The 24,655-nt window shown below is 35.7% G+C and overlaps 1 protein-coding gene across 4 annotated transcripts in view; it reads left to right on the forward strand.

Annotated features, from left to right (window-relative positions):
- Window positions 1–24,655, forward strand: part of Cdkal1 (CDK5 regulatory subunit associated protein 1 like 1) — a 596,983-nt gene that overhangs the window by 273,055 nt on the left and 299,273 nt on the right. The window lies entirely within an intron of this gene.

Below are 24,655 nucleotides of genomic sequence, written 5' to 3' on the forward strand. Positions count from 1 at the left end.
CATCTGAAGTTAGTCTTCTTAAGAAATCCTTCAAGTCTTCCAAGTAACAGTTTAGATACCAGGTACCTTAGGTTTTTTTTTTTTTAATTTACAAATATTTTGGATTAACAGAAGATGTTACAAAATATAATTGCTCAGGTTATAGTTTTTTTATTTTTTTACTTTTCTTAAATTTTATTTTAAAGAGGGTAAAACTCAACATAACAAAACAGAACAAAGCCGATCAGAAGAAAATAATGTAAATGATGCAGATTTCAAAGCAAGATAACAGGAGCTCATCACTGGCTATCATAGTGTTTCTTGTTTTCTTCTAAATAGTTGTCCATATCTTCACACACAATGAATTCATACAAAACAAAATAGTATTAAACAGATCAGAAACAGAATGATGAAGCATTATAGGCCTTCAAAACTAGATGATAGAGAAATCAACAATGGCTGCCATAGTGTCTCTTGTTCTCTTAAAAATAGCTGTCCACACCTTCATGTAAGTTGAAATTAAACAAAACAAAACAGACTAAAATCACTGTGAACAAAGAATAATGGCATTACTGGATTTCACAGCATGATGATAAGGAATCAGCAATGGATACTATAATGTCTCTTTTTCTTCAAAGTAGCTGTTCATTGAATCGTGTATTATATAATCGATTCTCATAAACTATTTAGGAGAAGTTCCATGCATGTATGAACCTCTACATGTATACCTATCCTTTATTAGAGGGAAAAACAAAACAAAACAAATCAAAACAAATTCCTAGAAAAACATGAAACAAAAAAGACAAATAAATAACAGTAGCAAATAGCTCAAAACACTGATAATATAGACCTTCAAAACAAGTGGTTAGGAGCATACCTAGGGTTGTTATTTTACATAATGATCTTCAAGAATTTCTCAGATCACTATACACTAACATGCACAATTGTTCCAAACTTGTGAATGTTAACTGTTTTGTTCTAAGAACTTTTTTTTTTTTTTGGTCTTTTTCTTTTTTATCGGTACCGGGATCGAACTCACGACTGCCTGCTTGCAAGGCAGGCGCTTATGCCGCTGAGCTAAATCTCCAGCCCCATTTGTTCTAAGAACTTACACATTTGTAGCACACTCATTGTAGCTATCCTGTGTGTTTATATAATTTTAGATATTTTCTGTTTTCCCTTTTTCTTTTTCCTCCTTTTCCTAAGATACTATTTTCCCCCTTTAAGCAGATTCTTATCCTTTCACTGTATTTATTAAGTTTTTGTATCTTATGTACTCTTACCATTTCTTATACTAGGGAGACGATATGGTATTTACACATGTGAGTTTGATTTATTTTACTTATGAATATAGTATCAAGTTATATCCATTTATTTATAAATATCTCAATATGATCATTCTTTATGGCAAAGTAGTACTCCATTGTAAAAAAATATCACAGCTTTTTTATCCATTCATCAGTTGGTGGGCATTTAGGTTGTTTCCAAGATCTGGCTATTACAAATTGTGCTACTATAAACATGGGTGCACATGATTGTGATATGATGTTTTTAGTTCTTCTGGGAATATGCCCAGAAGTGGAATAGCTGGATCAAATGGACTTGCAATCCCAGCTTTTTGAAGAACTTCCAGACTGACCTCCACAGTGGTTGCACCAATCGGTATTCCCACCAACAGTGCAGGAGAGTTCCTTTTTCCCCACAGCGTCTCCAGCATTTGTTAGTTTTCTTTATCCTGGCCATTCTTTCTGGAGAGAGATGGAATCTCAGTATTGTTTTAATTTGCATTTCTCTAATGACTAATGATGCTGAACATTTTTTCATGTATTTATTTGCAGTTTGTATTTCTTCATCTGAGAAGTGTATATTCATCTGAGATGCCCATTTTTGGATTAGGTCTTTGAATTTCAGGGTTCTGATTTTTAAAAATTCTTTATATGTTATAGGCAGAAGTCCTTTGTCTGAGGGACAGTTCATTAAGATTTTTTTTTCCCAGTTTGTCGATTTTCTTCTCACTATGCTGGAGATTTCTCATGCAAAAACTCTTTAATAAGAGGTGATCCCAGTTATTGATTCTGTGAGGTATTTTGCATGCAGTTTGATTCTTGTTCATGAATTCTATACCTACCCCCATGACTTTAAGATTTCTACCTACTTTGTCTTCCAATAGATTTACTGTTTCTGTTTTAATATTTAGATCTTGGATCCATTTAGATTTTAGTACAGGGTGATAGGCATGGGTCTAGTTTTAGTTTTCAGCATGTGGAGAGCCGACTTTCCCAGCACCATTTATTAAAGAGACTATCTTTTTTCTAGTGAACGTGTTTGGCCCGTTTATCAAAGATAAGTTGGCTAAGTATGTTTGTAGTTGTAGATGTATCTTATAATTTATTTGATTGATCTTTAGGTCTGTTTTTATTTCAGTAACATGTTGATTTTATTACAGTAGCTTTGTAGTATAACTTCCAGTCAGAGATTGTGATGCCTCCTGGCTTGCCTTTGGCGCTTAGAATTGCCTTTGCTATTCTAGTTCTCTTCTTCCAGATGAATTTTAGGAGTGATTTCTCTATATCTGTGAGGTGTGCTAGTGGTATTTTGATTGGGATTACATTAAATCTGTATAACAATTTTGAGAGAACGACCATTTTCACAATGTTTGTTTTTCTTATCCATGAACAAGGCATGTCTTTCTATTTTTTTAGATCCTCTTTAATTTATTTTTTCAGATATTATAATTTTCCCTGAATAGAACTTTTACTTCTTTTGTTAGGTTGATTTCTAAGTATTTCATTTTTTTGGATGCTATTGTGATAGATTTGACTTCTTTTATTTTTCTCTTAGGAGTTTGTTGTTTGTGTATAGGAATGTTACTGATTTTGTATCCAGCTACATTATTGAATTTAGTTATTTTACCTACTAGTCTTTCAGTGGAGTTTTGGGGATCTTCTATGTAGAGTATCATGTCATCTGCAAATAATGGTAATTTAACTTCTTTTCCTGCCTTTACTCCTTTTATTTCCTTCTCTTGTCTAATTGCTCTGGCTAGTATTTCCAGCCCTATATTGAATAGGGGTGGTAATAATGGACATCCTTGTCTTGTTCCTGATTTTAGAATTAAAGGCTTTCAGTTTTTGGCCATTTAATATAATGCTGGCTGTTGGTTTGTCATGGATGGGTTTTATCATATTGAGGTAAAGATCATCTATTCCATTATTCTGTAAGGTTGTTACCATGAATGAGTGTTGGGCCTTATTAAAAGCTTTTTCTGCATCGATAGAAATGATTATGTGATTCTTAATTTTGGCTCTGTTGATCTGGTAGTTTACATTTATTGATTTGCGTACGTTGAACCATCCCTGTGTTCCTGGAATGAATCCCACTTGGTCATGGTGTATAATCTTCTTGATGATTTGTTGCCTTCAGTTTGTCAATACTTTATTAAGAATTTTTGCATCTGTGTTCATAAGGGAGACTGGCCTGTAGTTCTCTTTTTTGTTTGGATTTTTCTCTGGTTTTGGTATTAGAGTAATACTTTTTTCCAGGAAAGAGTTAGAGAAAATTGCTTCCCTTTCAATTTCATTGAAGAGTTTGAGGAGTGTTGGTATTAAGTCTTTGAATTTCTTGTAGAATTCAGTTGTGAATCCATCAGGTCTTGAGCTTTTCTTTGTTGGTAAGGTTCTAATTAGATTTTCAAGTTCATTAACTAAAATTGGGTTACTTGGCAGTTTTAGATCTTCTTGATCCAGTACTTCATATTTAGAAATTTATGTTTAGGAATCTGTCCATTTCTTCTGTGTTATCAAGCCTATGAGAGTAGAGATTTTAAAAATAGTTATTGATAATCTTCTGTATTTCCACAGGGTCTCTAGTGATTTTACCCTTTTTATTTCTTATTGCATAAATTTGAGTTTTTTCTTTCCTGTTTTTAATATGGTTGGCTAGGTGCTTATCAGTTTTATTTATTTTTTCCAAGAACCAACTCTTGGATTCATTGATTCTTTGTGTTGTTTTCTTTGTCTCTGTTGCATTGATTTCTGCTCTGATGTTTGTAATTTCCTCCCTTCTTTTGGCTTTGGGTTTGACTTGCTCTTCTTTTTCTAGATGTTTGAGGTGTAGCAGCAGCTTGTTTATTTATGTTTGTTCCATTTTCCTGATGTGAGAATGCACCACAATAAATTTTCCTCTGAGGACTGCTTTCATTGCATCCCACAGGTTCTGATAGGTTTTATTTGTTATTTCTTTGCTTGTAATTTCTTCTTTAATTTCCTCTGTGACCAACTGATTGCTCAGGAGTGTATTATTCAATTTCCATATGTTTGTGAGGGGATTTTGCAGTTTCTTTTGTCATTAGTTTCTAGTTTTATGGCACTATGATCTGATAACATGCATGGGATATTTTCAATTCTTTTGCATGTTCTTTGGACTAGTGTATGGTCTATTTTAGAGAATGTCCCATGTGCTGCTGAGAAGAATGTATATTCTCATGTTGTGTCGAACACTCTGCATATGTCCACGAAGTCCATTTGTTCACAGGCGTGATTCTGTTCTTTCTTTGTTGATTTTCTGTCTAGTTGATCTGTCCCTTTGTATCAATGGGGTGTTAAGGTCTCCTGTTATAATTGTGTTATTGCTTATTTGATTTTTCATTACTGTTAATATTGTTTTGTATAGCTGGGTACTCCCCAATTTGGTGTATTTATAGTTATGATTGTCATCCCTTCCTCTTGAAGTTTTCTCCTAAGTAGTATGTAGTGACCTTCTTTATCTCTTTGGATCATTCTTGGTTTGAAGTTCACATTGTCTGAAAACAGGATAGCTACCCTTGTTTTTTTTTTGTTGTTGTTGTTCCTGTTACATGAAGTATTGTTTTCCATCCTTTGACTTTCAGTCTACGAGTTTCCTTTAGGGTTAAATGGGTTTCTTATAGACAGCATATGTTTGGATGTCGATTCTTAATCCATTCTGCCAGTCCCTTTCTTTTAATTGGTGAATTGAGGCCATTTACATTAATGGTCATAATTGATAAATATTGGTTTGTTTTTGACAATGTTATCTTTCTCCTATTGATTCTTAACCTTTCCCCTCTGTTTAGTTGTTTGCCTTGCTTAATGGGTTTTTCCTTTATCTATTTAGAATGTCTTTCAGTGTTCTTTGCATGGTTGCTTTGGTGTTTATGAAGTTCTTTACCTGTTCTTTGTCATGGAACTAGCTTATTTCTCTATCCATTTTGAAGGCCATTGTTTCAGGGTGCATCAGTCTGGGTTGGAAGTTGTTTTCCTTTAAGATCTGAAATACTTCGCTCTATGCTTTTCTTCATTGTTTCATTATTTGTGTTGAGAAGTCCGCTATGATTCTGATAGACTTTCCTTTAGAGGTGATCTATCTCTTCTAACAGCTTTTAATATTCTGTTCTTATGTTGGGTTTCTTTCTGGGATGTTGATTATTATATGTCTGGGAGTAGCTTTATTTTTGTTATGGCTATTGGAGTTCGATATGCTTCACTGATCTGTATGTCAGTTTCCATTTTCATGTTTGGGAAATTTTTAGCTCTTCTATAAATAGCCTGTTGGTATCATTTATATGTGTTGTCCCCTTCTTTTTTGTTTATCCCTATCAATCAAAGCTTATGTTGTTTTTCTTTGCATCATCTTATAGCTGTTAAATTGTTATTTCATGATTCCTTTTTTTTTTTTTTTTAAAGAGATCTTTCGTTTCATGTTCACTAGCTGTAATCTTGTCTTTGAGGTCTGAAACTCTATCTTCAGTTTTGTTGAAGCACTTTTGCCAACTTTTAATGGAATTTTTGATTTCCTGTTTGTATCTTTGAATCTGCTTCATGAATTCTGTTTGTGTCTTATATTGTTCATTCAGGGTGTCCATCTTTTTGCATTGTTTCTCTCATTTTTAATTATGTGTTCTTTAGATGTGTTCAGCATTTCTTTCGTTACATTTATCATTTCTTCTTTTACATGGGAGATTATTTCTGTCTGTATTCTTTTATAGCTTCCTGTAGTTGTTTCTTTACTTCAGTTGTTACCATTTCAGGAATTTCAGGTGTGTAGCTTAGCATCCATGTCTCCTAGGCTTGCTTGGTTTGGGCTGGAAGTTTGAGATTACATTTTGCTCTTTCATTTTGTCATTTTCCTGTATTTCTGGGTTTTGAGTGATGATCCAAAGCTTTCCCTGTGTGCTGGGAATCGCCTTGTGCCCTTTGGCATTGGGTGCGAAATGCAGGCAACTGCTATAAGCTTAGAGGTTGCTGGGCATGTTCCAGTTAGGCCTGTGGGGACCTCCCTTGCTTCCTCTGGTGATTTGGGATGCTGGGTGGAGTCCTACAGGCTGGGAGTAATGTTCCAAAGCTTTCCCCAGGTACTGAATCACCTCGCACACCTTTGGTTCCCAGCTCAGAATCTCTTTAGTTTATCTTTAGTGCGTTTCTATTTTACTATCTCTCTAAGAAAATGACATATTTTGTGTTTTATCATTGATCTCTGAAATCCACAGTGGGGTGGGGGTCCATGAACCTCTGGAATCTGTAAAAATTTTGTAGACTCAGTGTGTTACTCCTTTTGGGACATGTATTTTGAACATTTAGAAACGAACAGTACATTTTAAAAATCACATACACGATAAGTGTTTTCTAGAGTTTTGGAATGAAAAGGGAGGCTTCCTGTCAGCTTGCATGGGAGCCATGCCTCTTCTTTTGCTGGTTTGCTGGACCAGGAAAGGATTAGAACTGAAGAAGAATCCTAGTGACAAGAATGCTGGGTGGGAGTGGCCAGCTGATTGTGAATCTCTTCTTGCTTGAAAATGATTATTTGGGTATCTCTCAGCTTGTACTAAAAGTTATCTTAACCTGAATCACAGTCCTATGGACACACGACTGTTTAAACCAGGAATTTCCTCTTTTGTCTTTGTTTATAATATGTGTATATACTAGTGGTCTGTTTTTATGCCCAGCATCAGCTAATCCATTATATCTTAATCTTGTGGGTTAAATAGATATTGGCAGTGTACTTTTCATTTTAGCAAGTAACTCAAAGTCCTGTTTCTAGAAGCTCGGGAGATATGAATCCCAAACACATCTCTTTTATGAATTTGTCTAAAGCTTTTATCAACATGAATTTGGAGCATTACTTTTAATGCAGAGAAACATACCTTCTGGGTTTTTGTTTTTTTTTTTTTGTTTGTTTGTTTTTTTTTTTTTTTTGCCACTTCCAAAGAAATTTTTCTCCTACCTTTTTAGTCTTAGTCCCTTCCTCAGTTCATATTCAGAGTGTATTGAAATAGAAACAAAGGAAATTCATTGGTTCTTGATAGTGTTCTGTTTTTATATTCAGGTTACTATCTAGTCTGAGGCAAAGTCATAAGTAGTTGTCTTTTCTGTAGGATGATTACTTTCAGGATTGATTGGTTGATTGATTGATTGATTTTTGTACCGGGGATCAAACTTACGACCTCACACTTGCCAGGCAGGTGCTGGTGCTGCTGAGCTAAACCCCTGACCCCAGGATTTTTTTTAGAAAGAGCAAATATTGGCAGAGAAACCTCATCTATATGTGTATCTTTGCTGGATGACATTCTTTTGTCGTGTCTGTGTGTGCCCCCCCCCCCCCCCAGTTCTGGGCCTGAAACCAGAACCACACACATACTAGAAAGCAGTGTGTCTTGTAAAATTACACATCCCCTGGCCCTGTAAAATTTTATTCTCAGACAGTTTCAAATTTTAAAAGTTACTGAGATTACAAGCATGCAACACCACACCTGGCTTTTGCTGGCATTCTTTCCTCTTTTCCTCCTGTATGTCTATCAGATAATGGCAGTATTAAACATAGATACCTCCCTGCCATATGCTATCAGTTAGAAGGCATATGAATTAGTAGTCATACATTTCTAAACACAGCTACTTGTAACTTGAACATTTTTCTATTTCATTGTATTTGACAGTTTATTTCAAAAAATATAAGCTGTAAAATCACAGTATAGGAAGTGAAAGTATTGTTTTCTTTACCTCCTGTCTTTACCTGTAACTTACACTAACAATTGTGTGCTTGCCTCATGACGTTACACAGTTAATTTATATAATATATAATGGAAAAAAAGGACAAAAATAGTTTTTTATACCAATTAGATAGTTTTTTTTAATGATCCAGTTTAGCTCTGATTTGTCTTTGGAAACACCTCTTGGGCTGTAGAGGTAGACTGTTTCTTTCATGAGATTTTAGTGACTAGTTAATATTTTCATGTGTAAGCCAATTAGACTAGTTAAGGTGAGTGATTGAAGGAACAAAACAGGAGTAAACAATAGTTTAGTGACTATTTAAAAATAGAGCAAGTGTGAGAAGGTTATTGTCATTATCATCTTTGATATGTGTGTTTTTGTTGTTATTGACTGTGGATTATTTGTAATATAAAATTTTATGGTTACTGTCATTTCTTTTATCTGTGTCATGGAGTTGAAATCTCAATGCCAGTTTTTAGGCTTATGAGCTCATTTGATTAATATGTGATTCTGGGGTCACAACTTGCAGAGTGAACCAATGTGTGCAAGACAGTAGTGTAGGTAATTAAGTATTTGGTACTTTTGGTCATTAACTGGATTTGGATTTGAAACACTGGCCACTTATCAGCTATATGATCTGAACAAGTTTTCATCACCATAATATTTAATGTTTTCTTTGGAAGAATTTGAGATAGACTGTGAAACAATTCTATCTGTGTATCTAGCTGTATCAATGATATGAAGAAGACATGTTACTTAAACTAAAGGAATTTAAAATGAATATAGAAGGACAAATCTAACTTGCAGTACAACTATTGAGACATCCACAACAGAGACATTAATGGCTACCATCAAATGACATACTTTACTAAAAATTTCTTTGTAGATAAATGACCAAGTATGACAGTTTTCATCTTCTAAATTTGAAAAATGCAACTCATAATGATGTCCTTATAATTTCCTTCATAGGAAATAGCAATCTACAAGCTTACATTTTGAAGACATTAAGTAAACAGAATTGTCCTTTTTTTCTGCATGACATTGGGACTTTAATGTTCTTATAGAATTCTAAATTTGAGCTTTAAAATGTGGAATAAATGTGATGGTAAATATAATAGAAGAAATGACCCATTTTTTATTTCTATGACTTTTGCATATTTAATTCTTTAACAATTCAGTGGTTATGAGTATTTTTAAAATAAAACCCCTTAAATTCCGCATTCCACCAAAGATGAGGTTGTTGTCCTCCAGTGAGTAACATGACTGTATTAAGTTTCTTTAAGATGAAAAGTCTAAATGTGCTGCCAAAAAGTTTTTGGTACTGTGTTTGAGCTTACTGTCACTGGAAGTTGAATTTTCCGTTCTTAAAATAGCATTTCAGCTGTGCTGGCACACCTGTGTAGATTCTCTGTATTTGGGAGGCCTAGGCAGATAGCAAGTTTGAGACTACTGGGTAATTTGCTGAGTCCTTATTTCAAAATAAAAATTTCAATAAAGCGAGAAATAAAGGTGTATGGTAGGGAACTTGAATGAATGTGCAGGACCCTGGATTCAATCCATAGCACTGAGGAGGAAAAAACATTTTGTTTCTTTTTCTCAGTTTGTTTCATGGCTACTGTGAATCAGATACAAATTCGAGTTGGGTATAATGACACACACTTGTAATTTCAGTGCTCAAATCGCTGAGCCGAGCATTCAAGTTCAAGCCCAGCCTGGGCTACATAGCCAGACCATCTAAACAACGGAAAAAATGCATGGATTAAAATCTACATATCTATATATAAAAGAATGTACTCTAAGATCAATCTTTTTTTCCCAAAATACAAGAAAACATTTATAAAACTTAATTCTTATGAGTATATTGAATGAAGAGACAACAGACTAAACCAAGGCAAGCAGGCATTCAGAAGAGAATGTGAAATAACCATGAAATCATTCTGAATATAAAACAACTTCCAAAAGTATTAAAAATATGATGCAAAAAAGAATGAGTGATAAAAGAGAGCTCATTAACTTTTGAGTGGACAGCAATAAAGTAAAAATACTCATATTTTAAACAGAAACTTTGTTTCTATTGAATATAACAAATGTCTAATTAGTTTCCTTGCCTTTTTGTTTTTCTAATTCAACCTAGTCCCCATGATGGTTGCACCGACTGCTTTTACCTTCTCCACATGATATTCATTTTTTTCAACAGATCTTCTTATTTAAGGTTTACCAAGTAAATTCTGGGTTGTCATCCGGTTCTCCCAGACAGTTGGGAGGTCCTATTCTTTACTTTCTCCTGCTGATTCAGGTTTTTAAAAATTCTTGAGATTAACAGTGTTCTCAGGGCTGAGGGGGCTGCATTTGGCATGTTTGCATTGTAGATATGAAGAAATACATGGCAAACAGTGACCAGGACTTTGTTGGGGCCTGAATGAATTTACAAGCTAGTGTTTTCTAGGATATTCATATTGATTTTTCTCTAGCAGCTAATCAATCAGTTTCAGTTGTATAAGTGATGGAGCGAACCTTTTTAAGTGTGCTGGGTGAATGGTGTGGAAACAACACCTTTCACTGCTGTCTCTCGAATCAAAATGTAGAGATGATAGATGAGCTGTTTTTATAGCTATCGTGTGCTTTTCTAGATCTCATTTGTGTGTTGCTACTTTTTTCTCTCATAAATCTGAAAAAGCCCTGGAAGATAACTGGCATAAACCAGTTGTGGAAAGGTGGAATAAAGTAAGATGAAATATTGAGAACAAGAAAAAAACTTGATGTCTGATGATTTCAATCTTAATGTTGGGATTTGGAAAAAAATATGAATTTTGCTATGTGTCAAGACTTGCAAAGAATACTGTCTGCTGATTCTGTGATTAATTATAAAATGCAAATGGAAGACATTGCTTCCTACCCTTTTAGATAGGGAAAGATATGAACTATATTAGATTTTATTAGACAAGCTGCAGATTGCTCAGCTGTACAGATTGCATCGATCCTCCATTTGACTGCTTCCTTTAGTTGTGTTTGGTATATAATGACTTTGACCCAAGATCAAAAAGGAACCAATAATTGCATTCTTTTTACTTGGATAGCAGTTACATTAAATGTCTCTAATTCATTTATCCTTACATTTGTGCTGTGTTCAAATAAAACTGAGAAATACATTTCTTTTTTGGATTAATAATATTAATGTACATGTTTGTTATACATTGTTAACTTCCAAGAGATTTTAGCAGCTTATATTAAATGATTAGATGTTATAGGTTGTGAAAACAAAATCTGTATAAATTGCTGCACTGTGTTTAAAAGAGAAAAATTAGTTTTACTAACTGGTGAATGCTGGCTCGATAGAAGAATAGTTTGATTTACATAATTTGATATGAGCATGTGAAAGGAATTACTATATATGGTTTACCATGTGAAATCTACAATTTCCAGCTATAAACACTAAGAATTATTTTCATATATCCTTCTTTGAGAGACACTGAATAATACAATAGAAAAGCTATTAACTGATAATATATAGACACTGAAGGCATAGTCTTTACATGACTTTTTTTCTGTTGGTTATTGTGAAATCTAGACATCTAACAGAGTGTGTTTTAGGAGATTTTTATGGGCGAGCCACGTAAGTGTACATAATACAGCTTGACAGGGGTGGTGGGGCACAGTGCCTGATCAACTGTTTATCAGATGTTCATTTTATGCAAGCTAAGAGTAAAACTCTTTTTAACCTCAGGGGATGTGAATTAGGGCATCCATAAATTCCAGGAATGTGAATCAGGGCATCCATGGCAGAAACACCCTCATTTCTTGGCCTTTGGCTCTTTTCATCCTGAGTTTGTGTTGGTGGTGTTCAGATCTTAGCAACAGTGGAGATTCTGTCTTTGCTGAATTTTGTAAAGTAGAGGCAGAGCTGCACTGATGGAGAATTGAGACCTTATTTAGTGAGGCTTTTCCTCTAAACCTTTGGGATCCAGTTGTGATCTTTTGGTGCAGATTAGTGTTTCTCAGGCATGGTGGTAGACATTTTCCTGAAGAGCCATGGTAAATAGTTTAGAGCTTGATTTGTGGGCCATGAGTTGCCCATTGCCCTATTTCTTTTTGCCTTTGCAGTATGAAAGGAGCCACAGACAATATCTAAATGAATGGGTATGACTGTTTTCCAGTAAAATTTCACTTATGGTCAGAATTACTGATAAAAAGTTTCTATGGTCAACTTAGAAAACTAAGTTAAATGAAGTAAGATTCTTTATGGCAAACTTTTTGAGGATTAGCATATCAATTCATCTTGTAAATCTTTAAGAGGATACAGTCTTTAGAAACTAAGATTGCTCTCAAATCAGTGTTTTCAATGTGACTTTTGGCTCAGTCATTTGGCACACGTACAATATTGAAAATAAACTTAATATCTGAATCCCATCCCTAACAGGTGGGTCACAGTTTCTGTAGATTATAGCCCTGCATTTTCCAAAATGTGATTCTAATGTGTAGCCACAGTTAACAACTATGAATGTGAACCGTAAGTCTAGATGATTTTTTGATTAGTGCTGTAAAATGAGCTGACCTCCTCTTCTCTACAATGCAAGGGATTCTGAGGAGGAAGCCTGGTGGATTTGTATTGAAAGGCCAAGTTAGGGAAAGCTGCAGGGGCAAGAAGAGTGTTGTCAATTCATAGACACTGTCCCATGGGTAATGGATGGCTTCAAAACCCACAGGTTCTGTGTAAGTAAACAGGCTCAGTTATTTACTTATTTATTTATATCCAGGCTATCTCAGAGACTCAGCTGACCTTTACCAAGTACTCACTGCTTTGTGTAGGATAAAAAGGTAGAAACCATGTAGTGGTTGTCTTTAGGGTACTCCAAGTGTGCAGTTGTAGAGGGCAGCAAGTTAGACTTAAAAAAAAATAGAGTTTTGGGATAACAAAAGACACTGATGTTTTCAACTGAGCTGTGTTCTGAGTCCTAAGCATTATGTGTCACCAAAGGTTTATGGAAGAAACCTAGTGATGGCCTAGGAAGTCACTGTTGCAATTATGAAGTGTTTTCCCACTCATTCAACAAACATTTATTGAGCATTTCCTAAAAGCAATTTTTGTTTCTGCTAGTAGGCACATACTTGAGAAAAGGTGCAGTAACAGTCCATTTTTAGGGTCAGTCTTTGGTTACTTTTGCTATGAAGATGGGGAAGATAGAGAGATTTGCAGATAAGTGAAGAAACAACCTATCCTTGCTGGGAGAACCAAGGATGTGATCCCAAGACTGTTTTAGTGTGAGGTTTGCTCATAATACTCTTGAGTTGTCACAGTTCAGAGCATAAAACATCTGGAGCTTCTGAAATACTTCTATATCTGTCCTTATGAAAACTTATGGTGTAGTCATCTCTCTGATTAGTGAGCTTAATTTACTTACTTGCTTGCTGTTGCTGGAATTAAACCCCAGGCCTCATACATAATAAGGCCCATGCTTTATCACTGAGCTACATCCCCATTTTCATTTATTTTTGTACTCTGTTGGTTTCTGCAAAACAACTTAAAAAATGTAACTAAGTATTCAAATATATATATATATATATATATATCGAGTTCCTGGGAAAACAGATGAGAATGGAAAATTTGAGATTTGGCGGGAAATTGGAACACAGGAAAGTAGAACTATATTCTTTTCAAAATCCAACAGCAGTTTTGCCTTTAAACTTCTTGAAAGCTTATTGTCTTAAAAAGGCAGAGATCCCACACTGGCATTTGTCTTAGTTACTTTCCTCACTGATGAATAACACACTTGAAACTCACAAATTATTTTGGTTAATGGTTTGTAGAGCTTTAATTGCATAGTCCAAGGGCTTCCAAGGCAGGGCAGCATGGCAGGGGGACATTGCAGAGGAGAAACAGTCCATGGCCTAGTAGGCATAAGACAGCATCAAAAAGCAGTCTACTCTCTTCCTGTTGCTTTATATTACATTCAGATTACAAGTCTTTTGGGTGGTACCACCCACACACAGGGTAGGGCTTTCATTATCCACAGCCAATTTAGTTATCACATACTCTGAATCTGAATATCACACATCCTAATCCAGCATTACATGCTCCTGATCCAGCCACCTCTCAGAAGCCCCATCTGTGAGCACTTGAGGCTTTGGAGGAACATCTGGATATAAGCCATAACAGCATGATACTTGACAGTTTTTTCTTAGGAACTCATACAAGGAATACCAAGGGATATAGTAGTTCTCAGCAGCATAGGTAATACTCAAACTCACATTCTGTCTTTCTGAAAGTTGTGCATTTTCACATTCCTTACTAGAATGTGCAGTCATGGTTTGAAAAACATGATACTCTGAAAGGATTTCTTGGGAGCTAAAGATAGTACAGTCAAGGTCGTGGTGACTCACTGGTGATCTGGCCCATTTCCGCGGCCACTGAGTCCTGTCAAGGAATCCTGCCAAAGAAGCTAATAGTTCTCAGGTTTGCTCATCCATGGTCATCTTGTAGGGTAATATATCCAGATCCTGGAAGGAAATACTAGAATTTACTGCATCTCTCTTTGTGTTTACTCATCCTTAAATTTTTTCTTTCATGTATTTTTGTATATATCAGTATAGCAGTATGTGAGTATAACTAATATACATCTGTGGGAATGAGTCTTTAAATTTTTAGTATATTTAAGAAAACAATATTTAAAATGCAGAGATCACAGAGAGCCTGCCCACTTTCCACTATAAACATAATTCTTTCAGCCTGGCCTTTGGTGCGAATGGACCAACAGAGTTTTATGTTCTTTGTTAGAGTCCCGAGGTGTATATATTTCATTTTTATTGAATACCAATCTGTCTACTTTTGAGATAAAATAAGCAAATAATGAAGTTTATGCAATCTTGTAGAACACTGTAGTGCTTACTGAGGATTGTGCATCCTTCAGAGTACTTCCTCCTTGGGAATCCATTCCCTAGTCTGTCCTGCTGTATGATGGAACACCAGAAGCTTAAGCCAGAAGGAAGCTAGAGTCATGCATGCCTAACAGAGTGTGAGAGTGGCAGATAATAAATGTTGACTGCGTGGCTAGTCTAGAAATGAGTGTGCCTGAAGCTGAGTGTGCGGCTCACATCCGTAATCCCAGCATTCGGGGAGGCTGAGGCAGGAGGACTGCAAGTTCTGGCCTCACCTGGGCAATGTAATGACGTAATGAGTGCTTGTCTAAAAAAGAGCTGGGGATGCAGGTCAGTGCAAAGACCCTCGTTTCAGTGGCCAGGACTGTGCCGCCCTCCTCCCTCCTACCAACAAAAGTATGCCTGGCGAAATTCCCATAACTTGGAACCTACCCTGAAAAAACAGCGTAGAAAAGCTTGTTTCTGAAGTAGGCAGCAGATAACTGCTTCATTCCAGCTGCTTTTCCAGCACAATTAAATATTGGGCCTTGTAAGATGGACTTGATTATATGGCACAGATAATTATTAGTTGTGGCTTTCTTACACATGCAACAGAGAAACAATTCATTGTGGGAACAGATTTCCTCTAGTTAACAGTCGTCTGTTACTCATTCAAAGGATGTATCCATTTGGGTCCTTATGGTTATAAATAAATAAATAAATAAATAAATAAATACTTGTTGCGATGTTTTTCTTTCTCCTAACAGAATTCTGCAAATGACCTTTAGTGACAAGGAAACAAAAAATAACCAGAGTTTGAACTGACGCTGTGTCTGGGATGGTTTTGGTGAACTTTTAAGGCTGCAAGTTAGTTTTGGAAGCTTGTTTAATGGAATTTTAATAGCCCTAGAAAGATGTGAAAGTGATATTGCTACCTGGTGGTTTATAAACCTGATCTTTGTGAGATGTTTTCTGGGCAAAAGTACTACTTCGTGATGCCAGCAGCTCTTACTGATTCTGCAGAGTTTGCAGTTTCTAACACTGGCTGTCAATTCATTTCATTTGAAAAATTATTAAATTTCTTCTCCGGCTTGTGTGGATATTAAATTGCCATAAACATACTTGTGCAGTGTCAGGTAGAGTGAGCACAATTTTCTGCATGAAAATAATGTTTGTTAGTGGGACCTTGGGTGTTCCACAGAGGATATAAAGTCTATATATGTCTTTTATTTCTTGTTCTCAGTTATGCTTTTTATTTCTCAGGGTGAGTTGCAACACATTTCTTGTTATTTGTAATATAAGAAAAAAAGTTTGATTTAGATGGCTGATTCTGAAAAACATGCCCTTTAATTCTTCATTTCTGATAGTGTCAATGAAAGGAGGCTGAAAGCCAGGGGCTAAGAGGATTTAACCAGGAACAGTAAGAATGAGAAAGATTTGATGAATAAATGAATTTTTAGTGCCAGGAAAGAAAAGAATGATTAGATGATCATACATCTTTCCTCTTCCCCCTCTTTCCCTCTTCCTCTTCCCCTTTCACTTCTCCCTCTCTTTTTCCCCTCCTTCCTCTTCTCTGGATCAAACCCAGAACTTTCTACATACTAGGCAAGCATTCTGTATTGAAACACACACACACACACACACACACACACACACACACACACACACACACACATATACATTTTTGATTTGTTGAATTTTAAGAAGAGTGAATGCTGCTGAGATAGTAATCATCTGTAGAAGTGAGATTTAAGCTTTACTATCTCTAAGAATAACTTCTAGATTTTTGGCACATATGTTCGAAATGCAAATACATTGCTTGGTTCTTAATTTACTACCTTTCCTATAGGCCCACATATTTGTATTTTTCAAATAAATCACCCCAAATGATTAGGAAGCAGACCAATTTTAGAAACTTTCCTCTAGAAAACTGGCTTGATAACTACACCCAGTCATATGATAAAATTTTCAGTGGAAGTTGGGAAGAAATACACCACTCCTTTGGGGTAATAAAAATCTGGACCGGTTTTTCCCATGTGATAGATCTGTGACCAGCTTAATTCTTCCATGTCAAGCTGCTTCCTTAGTGGATTTATGCTGCTAAAACAAAATGCCACAGACTACTGAGTGCAATGATAACGCCTTTAGTCCCAGGTAGCAGGAGGCAGAAGGGATGGAGTCACTTATGCCTAGGGGTTTGAGACCAGCCTGGGCAACATAACAAAACCCCATCTCAAAAATAAAATGACAACAAAAATAGCACATACTCTGGTAGTTTATGAAGAACAAAAAAAATTTTTTTTCTCACAATTTTGAAGGCTCTAAGTCCAAGTGATGCAGGCAAGTCCAGGGTTTGAGGCAAGGACTCAGTCTCTTTGTAGCTGTGTCTTTGGAGTGGTTGAACACTGTTCTGGTGAAAGAAATGTAAATGGACAGAAAGAGATGAAGCCATTCCTTTGATCGCTTTAACAAGGGTTCTAATCCTACCTGTAAGAACTAAGTCTTCATAGCCTAATATCCTAAGGGCCCTACCTCTTAATACTAATGCATGGGGTATTAAGTTTCAACATACTTTGGGAGGTTACATATGCATTCAAATCATAGTGCCTTTGGTCAGTTCTTCTGAGTAGTTTTAACAATACAGATTCCCAGGCTTTTTCTCAAGAGTCTGATGCAGTTATTGGTTTTTGAGACAGGGTCTTATTTGTAGTTTAGACTGGCCTTGAACTCAATATGTAGCCCAAGGTTATCTTTTTTTTTTTTAAGGATAAAACGTAACAAAACAGAACAAAGTAGATCAGAAGAAAACAATGTAAGTGACACAGATTTCAAAGCAAGATAATAGGATATCTACCATGGCTACCAAAATGTCTTTTGTTTTCTTCTAAAGAGCTGTCCATATCTCCATACACAATGAATTCATACAAAACAAAATAGTACGTTGAACTGATCAGAACAGGGTGATGAAGGCATTAGAGGCCTTCAGAACCAGGCAGTGTGAAGATCAATGATGGCTGCCAGGGTTATCTTGAATTCTTTTTTTTTTTTTAATTTTATTTAAAAGGAAAAAGAGAAAAACACAAAACAAAACTAAGCGGTGTAAGGGTACAAGTAATAACAGAACTACCAAAAAAAAAAAAAAAAAAAACACTGAATTCATGAGTCTGATTCTCTACAAGGCTACTACTCTGATGTGAATGGTTGTGACCTTCCAGAATTCACAGATTGGTGTTAAGAAGTATCGCCTCTTAGAGGGTAGGCGAGAGGTCATGAGAGTAGAATGTCTGTGGACAGTGTTAATGCCCTATAAGAAGATGCTTAAAGGAGTCTGTGGGGCCCTCCCACTATATAAAGACAACAATCCATATGCAGGGCACAGAAAGAGGCATTGTGTGTGAGGCAGGGAGCAAACCTCCATGAGGCACTGAATTTTCTGACCCCTTGGTCTTGGATTTCCCAGCCTCCAGCACTGTCAGCAGTAAGTTTCTGGTATTTGTAAATTACTCAGTGAAAGATATTTGTCGCAGCAGTTCAAACAGACTGATAACTACAGACCTGGCAATGTTTATTTTAAAAAGTTAACAACTTTAAGAATCACAAGCTTAGATCCTTTTTGGAGGCTACCACTTTTCAGTTTGTATTGATTTTTTTCCACTTTAAGGACTGTGTTTTGGTACAATTCGAGTTTGATCTTTTGAAACAGAATATCACAGTTATAATTAGAAGAACAAAGAGAACTTTTATCTCTCTCAAACATGATTTGTTTTATTTTGTTTGGCCTTCAGTTCACTGTGTAGCCCAGACTGGCCTCAAATTGTGTTGATCCTCCTGCCTCAGCCTCCCCAGTTCTGGGATTACAGGCATGTGCCACACCAGCTGGCTGGTCTTAAATGCGTTTTATAAAAGAAATATGCCAGTATTATGGAAACATTCTTAATTGTATGTTAACATGAATGAAGTAATCAGCTTGCTTCTTTGGGTAGGTATAGAAATAGTATGTAAATTTGTGTTGTTTTGAAATCTTTATTTCCTTGAAATAAGGTATATACTGTTTTGTATTTCTGTGAAATATTTTCTTTTCTTGAAAAGAATGGAAATGCTCAGTTTCTATATTGTAGTGCAAATCTATAATACTGCTAGTTTGGAAAGCACTTAATTTTGGTATATTTGCATGATGGAGTATTATACAATTAGAAATAGTTATATTTCCAAAACTTACAATGTCCTAAATAAAAATTGCTTTCATAATGTTTGTTAAAATCACATATGACAGACTATAGCAGACATTCTTAAGAAGAAATAAGCAGACAATTAAAAATTGAAAAAGAAATTAAGCTAAATGTTATTTCAGAAGGCAGAGACAAAGACTATATCACATTTTTCTACTATTAATATTCCTGTATATACATTTCACTTTTGTTAGATTAATAAACAATATACTTTAAAGAATTTCCTATGAAATCTCTTTTTCAGGTAGAAAAGTACATTGCATATATTTGAAAAGTGACTTTTTATATAACTTGATTAAAATAAAAACAGATGTGTAGCTACTTGAACCTTTGTAAACTGAAACATATTTGTATATAACTTTGGAATTGGTGGATTCTCTTTGATCATAAGATGGCCTGATATTGTAAGAATTTTCTTTCAGCACATAATACTGTTAGAAGACCTGCTCCAGAGAAACCTGGAAGCCAGTTGGCCTTTTCCTTTTTCTGTTTCCTGCCTTGCTCTACATGCTCAACTGAAATCCCGTAAATAAGCCAACAAATCGCAGCATAGCAGCCCTTTGTTTTCAGGTGAGAAGTAAAGAAGAGTGTCCCCCAAGTTTTACAGCCCAGCTAGCGCTCTCACCATGAGACTCAGGTTGTAACTCCAGATCTAACTTAATACCCATTTCTGCACAGATAGCTCCAAGAATATGGGAGAAAGAAGGTGAAGAGTAAACACTTACGGAAAGTTATGCACTGAGAAACCACACAGAGACTCCCTAGAGGAGAGCTTGAGTAGGGCCAGATGGGTGATCTCCCTTCAGGAGATGAAGTCCCAGGTTTTTTGCTTCTGTTTTTCTGCTGGGGATTGAACTCATGACCTCGAGCTTGCCAGACAGGCACTTATGCCACTGAGCTAAATTCCCGGCCCTAGGTGATCTCCTTTCAGAGGACAGTGCAGTGCAGCTTTGGATCAAAGCCCATGAGGACGTACCAACTCATCTCACATTGTCTTGGTGCCCCGCGGCTTGTGCTGACTTCCTTGAACCCAGCACTCACTCCTAGCTCTCACAGGGTCTTCCTGTAGTCTCAGCCTGGGTGTCTCCCGAGGAGAGGGCCAGCTTGAATATCGCCTCCTCACATGGTCTTTGGCTGGCCATGCTCTTGAGGGGAGTGCTTTCTCTCTACTCCTGTTATAACACTTTTCCTTGCAGCACTTGTAGGCTGTGCTTTGTATCCATTTGGGCATTCGTTTACCTACTGTCTGTTACTAGTGAGAATGCATTGTACTGATCATTGCAGTTTCACAACTTTGTACTGCATTGGGGGCATAGTAGGATTAGGGTAAATGCTTGCTGAATGAATACATGAATAAAAATAGTTAATACATCAATAGATTCTGCAGGATTTCTTTTCTAAAATGTGGCCACTATTTTTTTAGGGAAATACATGTAAGTTACGTAAGAGGTTATTTAACTCCTCATCTTGCTAGGAGAGACTCCTTTGCTTTCCCGCGGTTCTCTTGGCACTTCAGGTAAGGTGAGGATTTGCATGTGGTATATGCATCTGATATGTAGAGTGATCAGAGCCTAGAAATCCGTATGGAGGAACTTACCAAGCGTAACCCACAGAGTCATTATAAGAAAGGAAACTAATTCAGAAAGGAAAATCAAACTATCAAAACTGGAAAAGTGAAAAATAAACACACCCAAAGTCATGGAAAATACATGGGAGAACATTCCAACTGATCCATTAGAATGGGCCATGTCGTTTGTCACTTGGAGATTGCTGGCCTTGATTCAAGGTTGAAATTCTATGTGTCCAGTGGGTGAAGTCCGTTGTTTGGAGCCAGGATCTCCTTGTTGTCCAGGCATGTTTCCAATCACAATTTTCCTGCTTCGGCCTCCTGAGTACCTGGGGCTACAGATGTGTACTACGTGGTCTGGCTCAAAGCCCACTTTTGACATAGAAAGTATTTGAAATATTTAAGCTTTGTTGGTTTAACATGTTATATAATTGTAGATTTAATAAATATATTTTAAAGTAAGATTCAACAAATCTGGTGAAACCAACATTGCCTTATTTCTGTGTAAAATGTGGACCACCTACTAAAAAATTTTGGAAGGTCCTTATTTGGAAGCTCCCGCTAAATCCAACATCTTAGATTTTATGCTTTGTATAGCACATCCTTTCCACATTGTGATCTTGACCATGTGTCTGGCTCTGCTAATGGAATATTAGAAAGTTCTATGTAAGCTGAAGTTTGATAAACATTTGTGCCCTGGGGTTTGTCCTTGTGGAATGTTGCTTGGAGCTTCGAACCTCCAAGTAAGGAGATGCAGCTACCCGACTGGCCATATTATGTGAAAGCAGAGAGGCTTAGCCAGCCCACAGACATTCTGAAGACTCTGATTCTAGATAAGTGAATGAAGAAGCCCATAGTGAGTGTTCCAACCACCAGTATGATCAAAATTCCTATCTATTCAAACTCAGCCCAGAGAACAGAATTGTGAACAATAGCAAATTACTGTTGTTTTAAACCACTAGTTTTTTTGTGGCATGTTATTCAGCAATAGATACAGTATCTTAGATTTTTAAAAAATGTAATAGTAAAAATTAATTTCATCTTTGTTATATTTATCTTTTAAAATTAGATAAATCTAAACTTGTTTTCCATTAAACTGTATATGTGGTAATATTAAGATTATAGTTTTAAGGATTTCTAGCATATTATCAGGAACTGTAGAGCAGAGAGAAAGGTAAAGATCACAGAGCCAGTACCTCAGTGGCACGCGGTGTACACACTTCCAAGTTGCCATTGTATGACTGCAGTGTAAAACCAGTGATTCAGATGAACTTACAGTGCTGTATTGTTTTGATTAAGGACAGACAGCATTCAGATCTGTTTCCATACTTTGTTAGCTCTTTGTCCTAAGAAAGCCAAATCTCTCTCTCTCTCTCTCTCTCTCTGTTTTCCTGACTGAAAAATAGAAATGAAACATACTTAGTAAATCATCAGTGTGAAAATTAAATAATGTAATGCTAAGTCTGTGATACTTGGGAATTGCTTAATAAACAGTCTATTTTAATGACATAAGAGGACAAAAACAAAAAAGATGAAAAGGAAAAATTAAGTCATTCTTTAGGAGAATACATTGTGTTAGAAATAACACAGTTTTAATTTTTTTGGTATATATACATACATGTTTATGTGGTTTCACATGTGTGTTTCTAGGTTTTCTTTTTCTTTTAGGACAGGCTTCTCATATTTTAAAGTGTATACAGAACACCTGGAAACTTGGCTCACATACACATTTTATTTTGGTAGTGCTGGGACAGGCCTGGGAGTCTGCATTTTTAAGTTCCCTGAGTATGCAGAGACTGAGTCCTTGGGGCCCGCTGGGTAGGACGGGCCTGTAGGAGAGTAGCATATTTAACCTCTCATATTTTGATCTCATAACTGTCCTTTAGCTGTTATATCTTTTGATAACATATCATCTGTTCTCCCGTCACACAAATTTTTTCTTTGTCCATCTGCAACACTGCTTACTAAATTGAGTTTAAATGATTTGTTTTAATGTTTATATCCTCCCTTTACCTTCTCTACAGTCAAGATGGCCTGGATCTTATCTTGGTATCACAATTAATGTTCAATAAATGTTTTTGAATGAGTTCACATATGTGTGTGTCCGTTAGATTCTCATAACTGTACAATGGAAACTTTATCTTTCACCTTATCAACCAGAAATACTGAACATTCTCAGAATGAATAATGAATATCTGGCTGTGGATCTTGGGATTGGAAGGAAGAACCAGCTGCGTAATCATGATTAGTAATGAGAGAAAGATGGATTGTTCACATATGTGAGATAATTTAGCAAGAACAGGCTGGTTTGTGTAGAGTTAAAACTGTTTGTGTGTGTGAACATTAATGTATACCCATCTAAATGAAGCAAATAATAGCAAAGTAGATAATATTTGAAACAAAATGGATTTTTAACACAAAATAGTAAAGAAAACAAATTAAAAATATGTTGTCTTTGAAAAATGGGATTGGTATAAATTTTATTCAAGTGAATTCATTTGGTTTTTTGGTCTATATTATGCACTATGATAAGATTTGTGTTTTATTTTTTATACTTGAAGTAACTTGTGGGGTGTGGTCCTACCAATTGGTGACAATTGCATTGATTTTAAACTGTAATTTACTACATAATTAGGTTAAATAAGAAAAAGGGGGAGGGGGAGAAGAAAGTTGGTGCTGTTAAGTGGAAAATAAATTGAATGAAGATTTTTAAATAAGTTCTTTCCCAATACTAACCCAGTGTTTGAATATCTCTAGCAGTATTTTTGAAGCTGTTTTCAAGTAGTATATGCTTTTTATAAATTCCAAAATACTGCAATCATCTGAAAAACATTCCTCTCTGTAAATATTGAAAATCTCTAATATCTTTGCTTAGATTGTCTAACATTTTATATTCTACTGTTACGTTTTTTATTTAAGTCAATGACTTTTGAAATGCCTTTGAGTAAATATAAGAGATCTGTTGAGACTTCTAGCATATTATCTAAGGTTAGTGGCAAGTTAATTGTTATTACCATTATTTATGTAACAAACGTATCAAGTGCTTATTACGTGAAGGGTTTGTGATAATCAAGTGCTGTTTACACTTTGCATTTTCTGTGATTAACGCTGGAGCAAATTGTAATTTCTAAATATGGCTGAATAGCAACGTATAAAACATTTTTTCATTAAAATATATGACTTTTAAAGTATAAGGTGCTACTTGATGACTATCTTCAAATAATTTAAAAGAAAAGTTAATGGATACTTGGACCAATATATTTTAGTTATGTTATTTTTAAAATTGAGTATCAGCTAATTCTTGAAATCATTTATTCAGTCACAATATTCTTGATTTTTCTTGAGAATGAATTCTAGGAATGAAAATAGCCATCTCTCAGAAAATAAAATTTATTTCATGTGCTATATAGTATTTACTGTAGTGTACAGCCAATAAACATAAAGCCGAAGCTTGGCAAACTCTTGGTTTCATTTTCTGTCTTACTGGTGATGGTTGTTTTTGATTAATACAGATGTGATCATAAATACAATTCAGATATTATGCTGTTACTGGGTGCTTACATAAAAAAAACTGTCAAGGAAGTGAATATCAAGTAACCTGTGGTTTTACCACTAGCCTTTTCTTTCTTCTATATGTTCATGTAGTGAATTATAGTTGTTGGTGCTTATATTCTTGTTTTAGTGAAGCACAGTGAGATTACACTTGGAGTCTGAGTTTGAGTATTAAAATAGAGATTTCTGATTGATGGACCAGTACACTCTGCACTCTAGCATGCTGCCTTTGGAGAAAATGTTGGTACTGCACTCAGATACTTGGTTTTGCAAATGCATTGGTTGCTGTACTGCAGTTTGTTACGATAAGTGGGGTCATTTCATCAGTTGGGATCATTTTGAGAGATGCTTTCAGTGGAACTGCCATCATAATGTTTTTTATGGTGGCTCTGCCACTTTTCCTAGGTCTTCGGTTTTGTTGTCCTAAGATACTTCCAAAAATTAGATAAACAGCAGAATGCTGAAAATAGGTT

Source organism: Cavia porcellus, unplaced genomic scaffold (assembly GCF_034190915.1).
Source record: "Cavia porcellus strain 051 isolate PalLab524CR breed Dunkin Hartley unplaced genomic scaffold, mCavPor4.1 scaffold_13, whole genome shotgun sequence".
Taxonomy (NCBI): domain Eukaryota; kingdom Metazoa; phylum Chordata; class Mammalia; order Rodentia; family Caviidae; genus Cavia; species Cavia porcellus.